General features: G+C 33.3%; 1 long non-coding RNA gene across 3 annotated transcripts in view; it reads right to left on the minus strand.

The window, feature by feature from the left end:
* Window positions 1-363: 363 nt before the first annotated feature.
* LOC137629714 (uncharacterized) overlaps window positions 364-13,449 on the minus strand; it is a 30,606-nt gene continuing 17,520 nt past the window's right edge. Inside the window, exons 5-8 of one of the 3 annotated variants that reach the window (XR_011041587.1) lie at window positions 12,212-12,357; window positions 9,816-10,424; window positions 7,522-7,671; window positions 364-2,007 (exon numbers count right to left, since the gene is read on the minus strand). This is a non-coding gene — a long non-coding RNA (uncharacterized lncRNA). The remainder of the gene's footprint in view (window positions 2,008-7,521; window positions 7,672-9,815; window positions 10,425-12,211; window positions 12,358-13,449) is intronic. The other 2 variants (XR_011041589.1, XR_011041588.1) reach the window with 2 other exon arrangements.

A 13,449-nucleotide genomic window follows, 5' to 3' on the forward strand; every position in this document is an offset into this window, starting at 1 on the left:
CCCTCAGTCTTTCTTAAACACTTCCTTTGTATATACTGCAAGCCTTTTGTGTACTTTAATTTATTCCTTAAAACTAATTCAAAAGTAACCACGGATATTAAACTGAAAATTACACTAGTTTGGTAAACAGATGGTATACGTTTATATCATCCCCACCACAACTGTTTTGTCATCTTAAAAGCCTTGAAAATTACAGGAATTTCAATGGACAGCCAGTTACTTTGAACAAGTCTTTTTAATGTTGTTTAAAGTGTGACTTATGAGGAGTTAAGTTATATAGTTATAAAAATTACATTGAATTGCTATACCACTACCTTATGAAGAGTTGGATTCTTTAAAAAATCTTGGAAAAGAAAGAGCACATTACAGTTTCTACTTTATTAAAGAAAATTGGATATTACACTGGATATAAAGAAATTCACGAGCATTTAAATAGCAATGATGGCAGTGACATCCAAACCAGGTTACAGGATTTCATCACTCCACTTAACTAATTCTCACATGCCAAAGATTAATGGCCCTATATATTTCATAGAATAAAAGTATGACAGCACAGTTTGAATACAAATTGGGAAAATCACTTAGCTGACCAAGAAAATTTATGCATGTGTGCCTAGTCAAGTAAATGCTATTTATAAATTACCGTTGGCTACAACAAAAGGAATTTACGTGTCTAAACTCTTTATTTTGCAATATTCATGTAGAACTTCAAGTGTTTGGGATACATAATATACAAGGTTTAAAGACTAATTTAGTTTTCTGCTAGAGTTTGATAAAGCAACGGGTATGTGTTTTCTGCTATAGTTTGATAAAGCAACAGGTATGTACATCAGCATAGCAACTCTTTGTAAACAGAATAAGGTAATACAATAGAATACCGAAAACAAAAAGCTAATACTCCAAAGGCTCAAGGTGACTTGTTTAAAGTAGTACATAAATTTCAGAAAAAAAAATATGTTGAGGAGACTAACAATCTATTGAAAATCGGTGAAAAGCTCTTGAACGTGGCAAGGACCACTATTAAATAAAGTATTTACTTAAAAGCTTTTTCAAAGCCTAGTAACAACATTTATTAGTGGTTAATCTCCTTGCTTGGCTAGGACAGAAGAATACCTGAATTAAATCCCCAGTAATTTTTCTATTAGCATACTTATGCGTGCTACCTTCATACAGTGTCCAATGATTACTTTAATATCAGTAGTTGAATTTTATGATGCAGAAGGCAATTTTCGCTATCAAGTGTCTAAATACCGCTTACTTTAAAACTTAGAAGTAGCAAAGGCTTCTTGAATCTATTGTAAGCTTTACATGTACACACTTTGAAGGAATCTAATAATCACTTGATAACTAAAATTCTTGGAATTTTAACAGTGAACCCTAACTAGTATTTTAGGTAATCTCGTCACAATGCGAAAATACACTTTCACTAAAGAAATCACTCATAGTTCCAGTTAATGTATAAAATTACTGTGCGAAAATAGAAAACTAGACCTAAACTCCAAAATACACTTTCTGGTACACTAAGTCTTTACACAGACCTCTTCATGTTAAGGCTCAATGCTATTAGCCATCATGAATATTTCTTTAGAATTTAATCAGAATTCAAAAATATTAGTAATAAGATTGTCTAAGAAGTAATGGGAATTATGTTGAAATCCCGAAGCTCTAGTCACTGTAAAAAGTAACATTCTAAGATATGAACAATTACATTAACCAGATGGGTAATATCTATGAAATTTCCAAATGAATAAGTTTTGCTAATTGATTAAAAGTACTCAAATATTACTTTTTGTAAAAGCTTGCAAACTTTTGGAACAATCTAAGAGCTCCACATGAAAGCTATTACAAATCAAAATGTGGAATTCTTGGGGGTTACAGTTCAGAAGTATGGCTGATGTTCATGTTGACCCTTGGAAACTTCATGCTTCATTCAGTGAAGTAGGTTTCCACGAAATTCTTCAGTAGATCAGGAAGTTTTTTTTCTGCCGTAATAACTCCATAGTGAACCTGTGAAGAGAATATTAATTTTAAGTCCATGTTTGCACATTTAACCGTAAAACCAAGAAGTTAAAAACACTGATTATTTCTTTCAAGTAACCACATAAAAATACTATGCCACCTATATTTGGAAATAGCACAATTTAGAATATTGCCACCCCAACCATATTAGACCTGTCTCTATGTTGTTCCTTTCAAGCTACTGTACTATGTTCCTATTACTAATTAGTTCTACCCCCCATTCTTTTAGTTAATGTAACAGGTCAAACATCAACATTGAACCATTCATTGCCTAGTATAATAAATCTAACTTGCTTTTCCTGCCTTGACTGATCAGCATATTGTAAAATAACTAAGTTTTCCCATTAACAGGTACAAATTTGATCTTTTGACTAAATTACCTTTATCCACTATTTAATATTTTATTAGTCCAACAATCCCCTACTTGACAAGTCTAACCAACTTTAAATACTAGCCTGCCTTAGAAAAAAAAATACTAGGTAACCCATCCTGTCAAATCCACTTCCATAGTTAAAGAAAAGCCTTCAGATACTATTCACCTAATGGGATAAGTTAAGGTACTTCATAAAAAAATAATTATAAAAAACAAGTCTTAAAAATAATTGTTACATTAGTTAGATTAAATATAGATCAAATACAAAGTCAACAGGTTACAATGAAGATTAAACATGATGTCTGCTAGATTAGGATAGTGTACATTAAGTACCATTACCAAACGATCTGCTCAGAAAAAGTCATCAAAAACCTCACTTAGTGAAATTTGATATTCTACTTGGATTTTTTTAAGATAACCTTTCAACATATCCTGCATGAATCTTGTCACTAAAATTTATCCTTCTGAAATTTTCAAACGTTGCAAAGCATTATCATAATACATTGATAGGCCAATTCAAACTATTTAAATTTAAATCCAAATTAAAAATCAACCTGATCCATTGACAAGACCAAATACAATTTTACCCTACATACATGACAATGTCCACTTTTATGCCGATTCATTGACTAATTCACTATGCTAATTCACTAACAAGGCAAGTTTAGTATCATTCCAATTCAATAAAGCAAATTTTGCTGTATAGAAGAATCGACTTAAACCTTACACGAATTTACAAGATAAATTGGCAAACCCAACCCAACAATCTTATGCTAATTTACCAACAGCAGATCCAACAAACAAAATAGATTTTCAAAGCAATTAAGAGCTTTACCTTAATCTGCTGCAAACAAATCCATCCTCAGTTCATCCCATCCATATACCAAAGGCACTTCCCCCAATTTTGGGGGGTAGCCGACATCAACTAAGAAACTAAAGAAAAAATGGGACCTCTACTCTCTACGTTCCTCCAGCCTAACAAGGGACTCAGCTGAGTTCAGCTGGTACTGCTAGGGTGCCACAGCCCAACCTCCCACATTTTCATGAACAAAGCAAAATCAACCATTCTCTAATTCATTGATAAGGAAATCAAACTTGGCATTATCATTGAATGATGAAGTAAATCCAACTTTGCCCTAATTGACGATAAAAAAAAATAACATTAATAAGATACAATTACCATAAATTTTAAACAAAGTATTCTTGCTCGTAACATAATTCAATGAAGAGGACTGAAGAGGATTGACACTTACCAATTCATTGACTAAAATAGTCCAGCCTACCCATTATTCATTTACTATCTAAGTCCACCTACTCTAATTCTAATTCACTGACTAAAAAAAAAGTCCAGCCTTACCTTAGTTTATAGACAAAAAAAAAAAAAAAAAAAAAAAAAAAAAAGTCCAGCCTTACCCTAATTTATTGACTAAAAAAGTCCAGCCTTACCCTAATTTATAGACAAAAAAAAAGTCCAGCATTACCCTAATTTATAGACTAAAAAAAGCCCAGCCTTACCCTAATTTAGAAAAAAAGAAAGGTCCAGCCTTACACTAATTTATAGACTAAAAAATAAAGTCCAGCCTTACCCTAATTTATAGACTAAAAAAGTCCAGCATTACCCTAATTTATAGACTAGAAAAAGTCCAGCCTTACCCTAATTTATAGACTAGAAAAAGTCCAGCCTTACCCTAATTTATAGACTAGAAAAAGTCCAGCCTTACCCTAATTTATAGACTAGAAAAAAGTCCAGCCTTACCCTAATTTATAGACTAGAAAAAAGTCCAGCCTTACCCTAATTTATAGACTAGAAAAAGCCAGCCTTACCCTAATTTATAGACTAGAAAAAGCCAGCCTTACCCTAATTTATAGACTAAAAAAAAAAGTCCAGCCTTACCCTAATTTATAGACTAAAAAAAAAAGTCCAGCCTTACCCTAATTTATAGACTAAAAAAAAAGTCCAACCTTACCCTAATTTATAGACTAAAAAAAAAAGTCCAGCCTTACCCTAATTTTTAGACTAAAAAAAAATCCAGTCTTACCCTAATTTATAGACAAAAGTTCTGCCTTACCCTAATTCATAGAAAAAAAAAGTCCAACCTTACCCTAATTTATAGACTAAAAAGAAAAGCCTTAAACTAGTTTATAGACTAAAATAGTCCCACCTTATCTTAAAATTCACTGCCTAAACAACTCCAGCCTTATTATAACTTATTATAATTCATTGTCTAAAACAAGTCCAGCCTTATTATAATTCATTGTCTAAAACAAGTCCAGCCTTATCATAATTCATTGACTAAATTGTCCAGCCTTATCATAATTCATTGACTAAAATGTCCAGCCTAAACCTGATTGACTAAAAGGTCCAACCTAAACCTGATTGACTAAAATGTCCAACCTAAACCTGATTGACTAAAATGTCCAACCTAAACCTGATTGACTGAAAGGTCCAACCTAAACCAGATTGACTGAAAGGTCCAACCTAAACCTGATTGACTGAAAGGTCCAACCTAAACCTGATTGACTGAAAGGTCCAACCTAAACCAGATTGACTGAAAGGTCCAACCTAAACCAGATTGACTGAAAGGTCCAACCTAAACCAGATTGACTGAAAGGTCCAACCTAAACCAGATTGACTGAAAGGTCCAACCTAAACCAGATTGACTGAAAGGTCCAACCTAAACCAGATTGACTGAAAGGTCCAACCTAAACCAGATTGACTGAAAGGTCCAACCTAAACCAGATTGACTGAAAGGTCCAACCTAAACCAGATTGACTGAAAGGTCCAACCTAAACCAGATTGACTGAAAGGTCCAACCTAAACCAGATTGACTGAAAGGTCCAACCTAAACCTGATTGACTGAAAGGTCCAACCTAAACCAGATTGACTGAAAGGTCCAACCTAAACCTGATTGACTGAAAGGTCCAACCTAAACCAGATTGACTGAAAGGTCCAACCTAAACCAGATTGACTGAAAGGTCCAACCTAAACCAGATTGACTGAAAGGTCCAACCTAAACCAGATTGACTGAAAGGTCCAACCTAAACCAGATTGACTGAAAGGTCCAACCTAAACCAGATTGACTGAAAGGTCCAACCTAAACCAGATTGACTGAAAGGTCCAACCTAAACCAGATTGACTGAAAGGTCCAACCTAAACCAGATTGACTGAAAGGTCCAACCTAAACCAGATTGACTGAAAGGTCCAACCTAAACCAGATTGACTGAAAGGTCCAACCTAAACCAGATTGACTGAAAGGTCCAGCCTAAACCACATTGACTAAAAGGTCCAGCCTAAACCACATTGACTAAAAGGTCCAGCCTAAACCACATTGACTAAAAGGTCCAGCCTAAACCTGATTGGCTAAAAGGTTCAATCAAAACCTGATTGACTAAAAGGTCCAGCCTAAACCTGATTCATTAACTAAAAAGTTCAAGCTTACCCTAATTTATTAATTAAAAAAATCCGTTACCATTATCTATTTACAAAACGCCCAGGCTTACCTTAATTCTCAGACAAGCAAACCCAATATAATCCAAATTCATTGAAGAAAAATATTTTCCTAATTCATTGACAAACCAAGTAACCTTTTTCACTGAGATGAAAATAAAACTACCCTAAATTAATCCATTTAAAGCAAATATAACCTTCACTCATACAAATAAAAACTTGCTATAAATAATTGAAAATCCAGTCTTGACCAGATTGTCAAAGAAAATTCAACCTAACCCTAATCCCTAATTCATATATGCAAATTCAACATTAATGTACTTTGTCAAACTAGATTCAATCTTGAATTCATTGACTATAACCAAACTTACCATAAGTGACCACAAATTCAACCTCAACCTAATTCACTGAAAGCAATTCAAACCTTTATGTAATTCATAGACAATTTTTGACATATCCATTGAGTATACAAATTCAAATATGCAATGACTAAGGAAATCCAACTTTTACCTAATTTGACAAATACAGTCTCAGTTATATAAAAATCCTAACTTGCATTATCTAACATTTACAAAAATCCTTCCATTTCTATTTAAAGGTGGCTCTCCAAGTCATATCCTTAGGTACCGCTACTCACTAAAGAACCTACGAGACCAGTTTGTCGTATACATTTTAAGTATTTTTCGTATCAGTGCGTAGCTTGTGTTTGTCAATTTTTAATGATCAAACGTTCAACCTAAAGATGGATCTATCTAATACTTAAATTGGTAATCGGTTAATTACCTGCTAAACTTGCACGAAACTTTGGACCATTTCACTAAAGTGACCATTTTACTTCAACTAGATTACTAGCCTTTCTTATTGTAATGAACAACCAACAGTTTACTTTTAAAAAATGTGATCTAAATTTGCTAACCAATAATACATAAACATATATTTTACTTTGATCTTAGTATAAATAAAAAAAAAAAAAAAAAAAAAAAAAAATTGCAGCCCACGGTTTTTATAAACTAATTAAGGACAGACGTCCAAGATTTAGATGGCTTCATATCTACAACAAACCACAACTAAACTAAATGGCTTGCTGCTGACATTAGCTCAGTTTATATAAAGTACTATCTCATGCAAAATCAGTAACTAAGCTAGATAGATTAGGCACTTAGCACTGGTGTGTATAAAAAAAAATCTGGTTCAAAGTATTTGTCAGTTCCTCAATGACTATTCCACTGACCAGACAGGCATTGGGCAGCCATAACTTAAATCTTGCCATTTGACCAATTATAAACTAATGAAGCAATATTATACACTCGAATCCTATTCTCGAGTAAACTATACTGGTGTCCTTTACTGACTCAATTCGATCCTTCATAAAGGAAAACCATTTTTTGTTACTACAGTAACTTACTTTATATTTGTTAAAATTAGCTACTTTTGGACGAGGATTTACTTTTGTTTCTACCAATAAAAAAATATTCAACATTAATAGTCCAATGATCTTTTGGAACAGCCCATTGAAACCAATTTAACTCACAACCACCAGTTTAACACTAAGTATGCTAAATTCTAGCACAAACCAGTAATAAAATAGAGTAATTTGGGTTATTAAACCATCTTGTATATCCTACTAGTACTTTGAATTCAAATTACTCTTTTAAGGTAACCTAATTTTGAACCTTCTTACCTTAGGAGTTTCCAGCGTCGTTTAGGCAGGTTTCAGAAAAATTTCCCACGGTGAAAAAAAAGTGCTAAAATGGTAATTTTCCTCAGGAAACACCAGAGATCTCTTAGTTCTTCCTTCCTCTTAACTGCTTGAACATTAATCATGTCCCACCTGTAAAGAAAAATATATCACCAGGTTAACGCGTTCAAGAATTTTGTCTGGCACTTTTTGCTTATCTTACGTCTTTAGCGTTATCAAGTCCAAGGCTAATCTACATTGCAGATCTCTCAAAGCTGATCCAAGTTACGTATCTGATTACTTACTGCAAATGCGTGTCATGTTTAAGGATTTCATTTGACCCCACTTTCTACTTTCTCTTAGATAAGCTTGAAAAAGTATATCATTTATATAGACATAAGTGGTTATGAAGAACATGCTAACGTTATCAAGAGTTTTAAGATCTCTCAAAATTAGCAACCCTATAATAGTGTGCAAAAACACCCAAACAATTTTAGCGATAAATTTGCAAAGCTTTTCAATCTTTAACAATCGATTACAAGCAGCCCTACGACCAAAATATTTTACTTTCTGGTGCATAATTCAGTAATTTATCAAATACCCAGTACTTTCAACATGGGTTGTTAGGATCGAGTTCCGAAGATGTTTAAACTATGACGTACCTTTTATTTCAAAATTTACTGGTCTCCTAAAACTTTTAACAGTGTCTCCTCAAAAATAAAAATTATTCTTTGGATCATGGTTAGCTCTATCTCCTTTTCTATCTGTTAGTGATCTCTCGCGTAAAAGTACAATTAATATCTAATATACAATTAAAGAGTTCATAACGGAAGTGTTTTTTTATTAAATCTTAAATCCCCAAATCCTACTTTACAGATTAATTTAAAAAAAAAATAAATGGAGTACAGTAAAAAAAAAACAGTCGTCAAAATACAAATGGCAAATATTTTAATACAGTATAATGTCTAGGCTAATACTGTACCTTTTTATCTTTCGGACAGGGATTTCCCAGTAATAAACTAAGGTCTCTTAAAAGCTCTAACCTGTGTTGGCATGATGACTTGCTTCAATCTCTTATTCAATTCATGAATGATGTGATATTTGAATATCTATTCGAATAAAATTATAAACTAACACTAGTTTTAAGGATTAGTTTATTCTTCATCTTATTAGTTACCGTCGTATGAAAAGCTGCTGATTGCAGTCAAGAGATAAAACAAAATACAGTTACAATAGTAAAAGCATTAATCATAAGAGTATCGGCAATTTAATCTAAATTTCCATAACCGGTAATTACGTAAATTTGCAAATTTAATCAGATGTTTATTGGGTATAGTTATGACTAATTTCTTCCATATACTGTATGTGGCTACAGTGAACCCTCGTTTATCGCGATAGATAGGTTCCAGACCCGGCCGCGATAGGTGAAAATCCGCGAAGTAGTGACATCATATTTACCTATTTATTCAACATGTATATTCGGACTTTTAAAACCTTCCCTTGTACGTAGTACTGTTAACAAACTACCCTTTAATGTACAGAACACTTAATGCATGTACTACAGCACCCTAAACTAAAATAGGCACAAATATTAAAGGCGATTTTATATCATGCGTTTCCTAAACACCTAAAAAGCACGATAGAAAATGGCAACCAATGTTATGTTTACGTTCATCTCTGATCATAATGAAGAAACAAACTCATTTAGTGTACACATATATGTATAGGTTAGTTTTTGCATCGATTATATTGATTATACAGTATGTTGATTTTTTTATTACCAATGTTTTACTTAATTTTTCTTAGGACTTCCAAATGAAATGTTTTTCTTTATGAAGCCGCCTGAAACGACGGCGTCATAAAGTACTGTACGCTCAGAACAAAGAAGGCATTTAACGAGCATGATGAAAGTGATAAATAATGATATTTACAGTAAAAGCATTTACAAAATATGTTATCAGTACAAATAAAATTTACTGTATCTATATAAAATCATACAGTACATACTGTACGTAGAAAAGCCGGAAAACAATTTACGACAGACAGACAGACAGACAGACAGACAGACAGACAGACAGACAGAGACAGACAGAGACAGACAGACAGAGACAGAGAGAGACATTGTTTTACGTACGTAAATGTAAATTTTAAACAAAAAAAATATGATAGGTTACAACATGTAGACTTTTAAAACCTTCCCTTTAACTTAATGCATACAGTACTAAACTATAAAACAGGCACAAATATTAGAATGTTAGAATATTAAAGTAAAAAATACAGATTGTTACTGTACTCACCACGAAAGAAGTTCAAGAAAAACTTGAATGATGATGGCGATGAATTTGTTGCACAGTAGAAATGATGATGATGAAGCTGATGATGTGTTCTACTGTGCAGCCAGGTAGTATTTTACGTCTCTTCAGACGGAGGTGTCTTTTTCCTGGGACACCTCTTCAACAACTTCAATTTCTTCCGAAGGCGTAGTAGCAGGAGGAACTGGCCCTTTTTTGCGAGGCTGGAAGAACATTGTGATCGGAAGTTGTTGCCGCTGCTTTTTTCGATCTAAGAGCATCTTGTAGGGAGTCATTATGTCATCAACCTTGTTGCAGAATTGCATCGACCGAACCATATCCTCGTCCCACTCTTGCAACATTTCTTTCACCTCCTTTATATGGTTGCAGACCTTGGCAAGCCGTTCTAGTGTTAAGCCCGTTTCTTCGACATTTTCTTGGGTCTCTTCCTGGGTTTCACTCTCTTCTTCGCTTACCGATTTCGTCAGGTCTTCGAGGTCTGCGTCAGTTAGGGGCTGGGAATGGCAGTCCAACAACTCGTCGACGTCTTCAGTAGTCATGTCGCAAACCCGTCACCTCCAATTATGGCAGCCAACTGTACAGATTTGAGATTTTCTAGGGCATAAAACTAATTAAAATAGTGGCTATTTTCATCAAGGAAATAATTTTAAAGCTATTGGAAAAGCTATTGAAATATCACTAACTATTCTGTTGAGTAAATTAGAGAAATATAAAAGTACTTTTTAGCCTAGTTATTTTCATATCTAAACTTTTCTAGTCTATCAATTAACTGAAAAGAACTTTTATATGTTTTTAATCCACAGCATTTTGCTATGAACATTTCAGTTAATTACCTGCTAAACTTGCAGGAACCGTGGGACCATTTCACCAAAGTGACCATTTTACTTAAACTAGATTACTAGCCCTTCTTATTGCAATGAACAACCAATAGTTCACTTTAAAAAAAATTTATTCTCTAAATTTGCTAACCAATCATACCTAAACGTGTATTTTACTTTGATCTTGGTATACTCAAATACACAAAAAATTAGCAGCCCACGGTTTTTATGAACCAATTAAGGATACTTCCAAGATTTAGATGGCATTCCTATGTACAGTACCACAAACCACAACTAAACTGAATGGCTTGTTGCTGACATTAGCTCAGTTTATATAAAGTACTATATCATGCAAAATCAGTAACAAAGTTAGATAGATTAAGCACTTAGCCCACTGGAGTGTATAAAAAATTTGTTTCAAAGTAATTGTCAGTTCTTCCTCAGTGACTATTCCACGGAGCAGACAGACATTAGGTAGCCATAACTTAAATTTTGCCATTTGACCAATTATAAACTAGTAAAGCAATATTTATATAATACACTCAAATCCTCTTCTCGAGTAACCGATACTGGTGTCCTTTACCGACATAACTCGATCCTTCATTAAGGAAAAAAAAATTTTCTTACCACAGTAACTTACTCAATATTTAATGTTACAATGAGTTACTTTTGGACGAGGATTTACTATTGTTTCTCCCAATAAAAAAATTTATCATATTAGAAACATAGCATTTATTAGTAAATACTTAGATGAAAAATCTATGGCCATACTCATTAATCACCACATTTAAAAGAATTTATTACTGCAACTCACTGTTCTATGGCTTACCAAATTATCAGCTGTAAAAAAATTCAGTTCAAAACTGAGCCGCTAGATTAATAAAAGGACTACACCATAGGGAAAGAGTTACCCCTGCACTAATTAAATTACACTGGCTGCCGGTAAGGGCGAGAATTGAATACAAGCTACTCTTACTAACGCTTAAGAAAATGAACCAAAATATCTAGAAGAATGCCTGACCAAACTAGAACTAGAAACAAATGTTACCATAAGACACATGAGTGACAAACACAGGCTATCTGAACCAAGAACAAATAGTAAATTTGGTGAAAGGGCTTTTAGCTACTGTGCGCCTAGACATTATAATAAACTGCCAACTGAAATGAAGGGCCTAAAGGGAGCAATTGAATTTAAGAAGAGACTAAAGACATTACTTTTCACAAGATCATATGATTTGGAAGACGCTACTATCAAAGAATTGTATAAGTTATAATGAAAATGTTTCGTTAGATGATTGACATGGACCCGCCGGAGAAGTAGTTCACTCTACTTCAGTGGAGGGTTAGATTTAAACCCAAAACAAGTAAAAGTCCAATGATCTTTTGGAACAGCCCATTGAAACCAATTTAACTCATAACCACCAGTTTAACACTAAGTATGCTGAATTCTAGCATAAACCAGTAATAAAAGAGAAATTTGGGTTATTTACCATCTTGTATATCCTACTAGTACTTTGAATTCATATTACTCTTACAAGGTAACCTAATTTTGAACCTTCTTACCTTAGGAATTTCCAGCGTCGTTTAGGCAGATTTCACCAAAATTTCCCTCAGGAAAAAAGTGCTAAAATGGTAATTTTTGTCAGGAAACACCAGAAATCTCTAGTTCTTCCTTCCTCTTAACTGCTTCAACATTAATTATGTCCCACCTGTAAAGAAAAATATATCACTAGGTTAACGCGTTAAGAATTTTGTCTGGCACTTTTTGCTTATCTTACGTCTTTAGCGTTATCAAGTCCAAGGCTAATCTACATTGCAGAACTATCAAAGCTGATCCAAGTTACGTATCTGATTACTTACTGCAAATGCGTGTCATGTTTAAGAATTTTATTTGACCCCACTTTCTACTTTCTCTTAGATAAGCTTGAAAAAGTAAATCATTTATATAGACATAAGTGGTTATGAAGAACATGCTAACGTTATCAAGAGTTAAGATCTCTCAAAAGCACATCTCAAAATTAGCAACCCTATAATAGTGTGCAAAAACCCCAAAACAATTTCAGCGATAAATTTGCAAAGCTTTTCAATCTTTTACAATCGTTTACAAGCAGCCTTACGACCGAAATATTTTACTATGGTGCATAATTCAGTAATTTATCAAATCAGTACATTTTCCATATGGGTTGTTAGGGTTGAGTTCTGAAGAGGTTTAAACTATGACTCTGTACCTTTTATTTCAAAATTTACTGGTCTCCTAAAACTTAACATTGTGTCCTCAAAAATAAAAATTCTATGGATAATGGTTAGCTCGATCTCCTTTTCTATCTGTTAGTGATCTCGCGCGTAAAAGCACAACTAGTATTTAATATACAATTAAAAGAGTTCATAACAAGTGTTTTTGGATTAAATCTTTAATCCCCAAACACTACATTTTGTACCCATTAATTAAAAAATAAATGGAGTAGAGTATAAAATAATAGTCGTCAAAATACAAATGGCAAACATTTTAATAGTATTATGTCTAGGCTAATGCCTTTTCCTCTTTCTGACAGCGATTTCCCAGTAATAAACAGCTTAAAAGCTCTAACCTGTGTTGGCACGATCTCTCTCCAATCGCTTTTATTCAATTCATGAATGATATGATATTTGAATATATTCGAATAAAATTATAACAGACTAGTTCTAAGGATTAAAATCATACCATAACTAATTAGTTTATTAATCTTAATTACCTGCGCATGAAAAGCTGTTGATTACAGTCAAGAGATAAAACAAAATACAGTTGCAATAGTAAATGCATT

Source organism: Palaemon carinicauda, chromosome 37 (genome assembly GCF_036898095.1).
Source record: "Palaemon carinicauda isolate YSFRI2023 chromosome 37, ASM3689809v2, whole genome shotgun sequence".
NCBI classification, from domain to species: domain Eukaryota; kingdom Metazoa; phylum Arthropoda; class Malacostraca; order Decapoda; family Palaemonidae; genus Palaemon; species Palaemon carinicauda.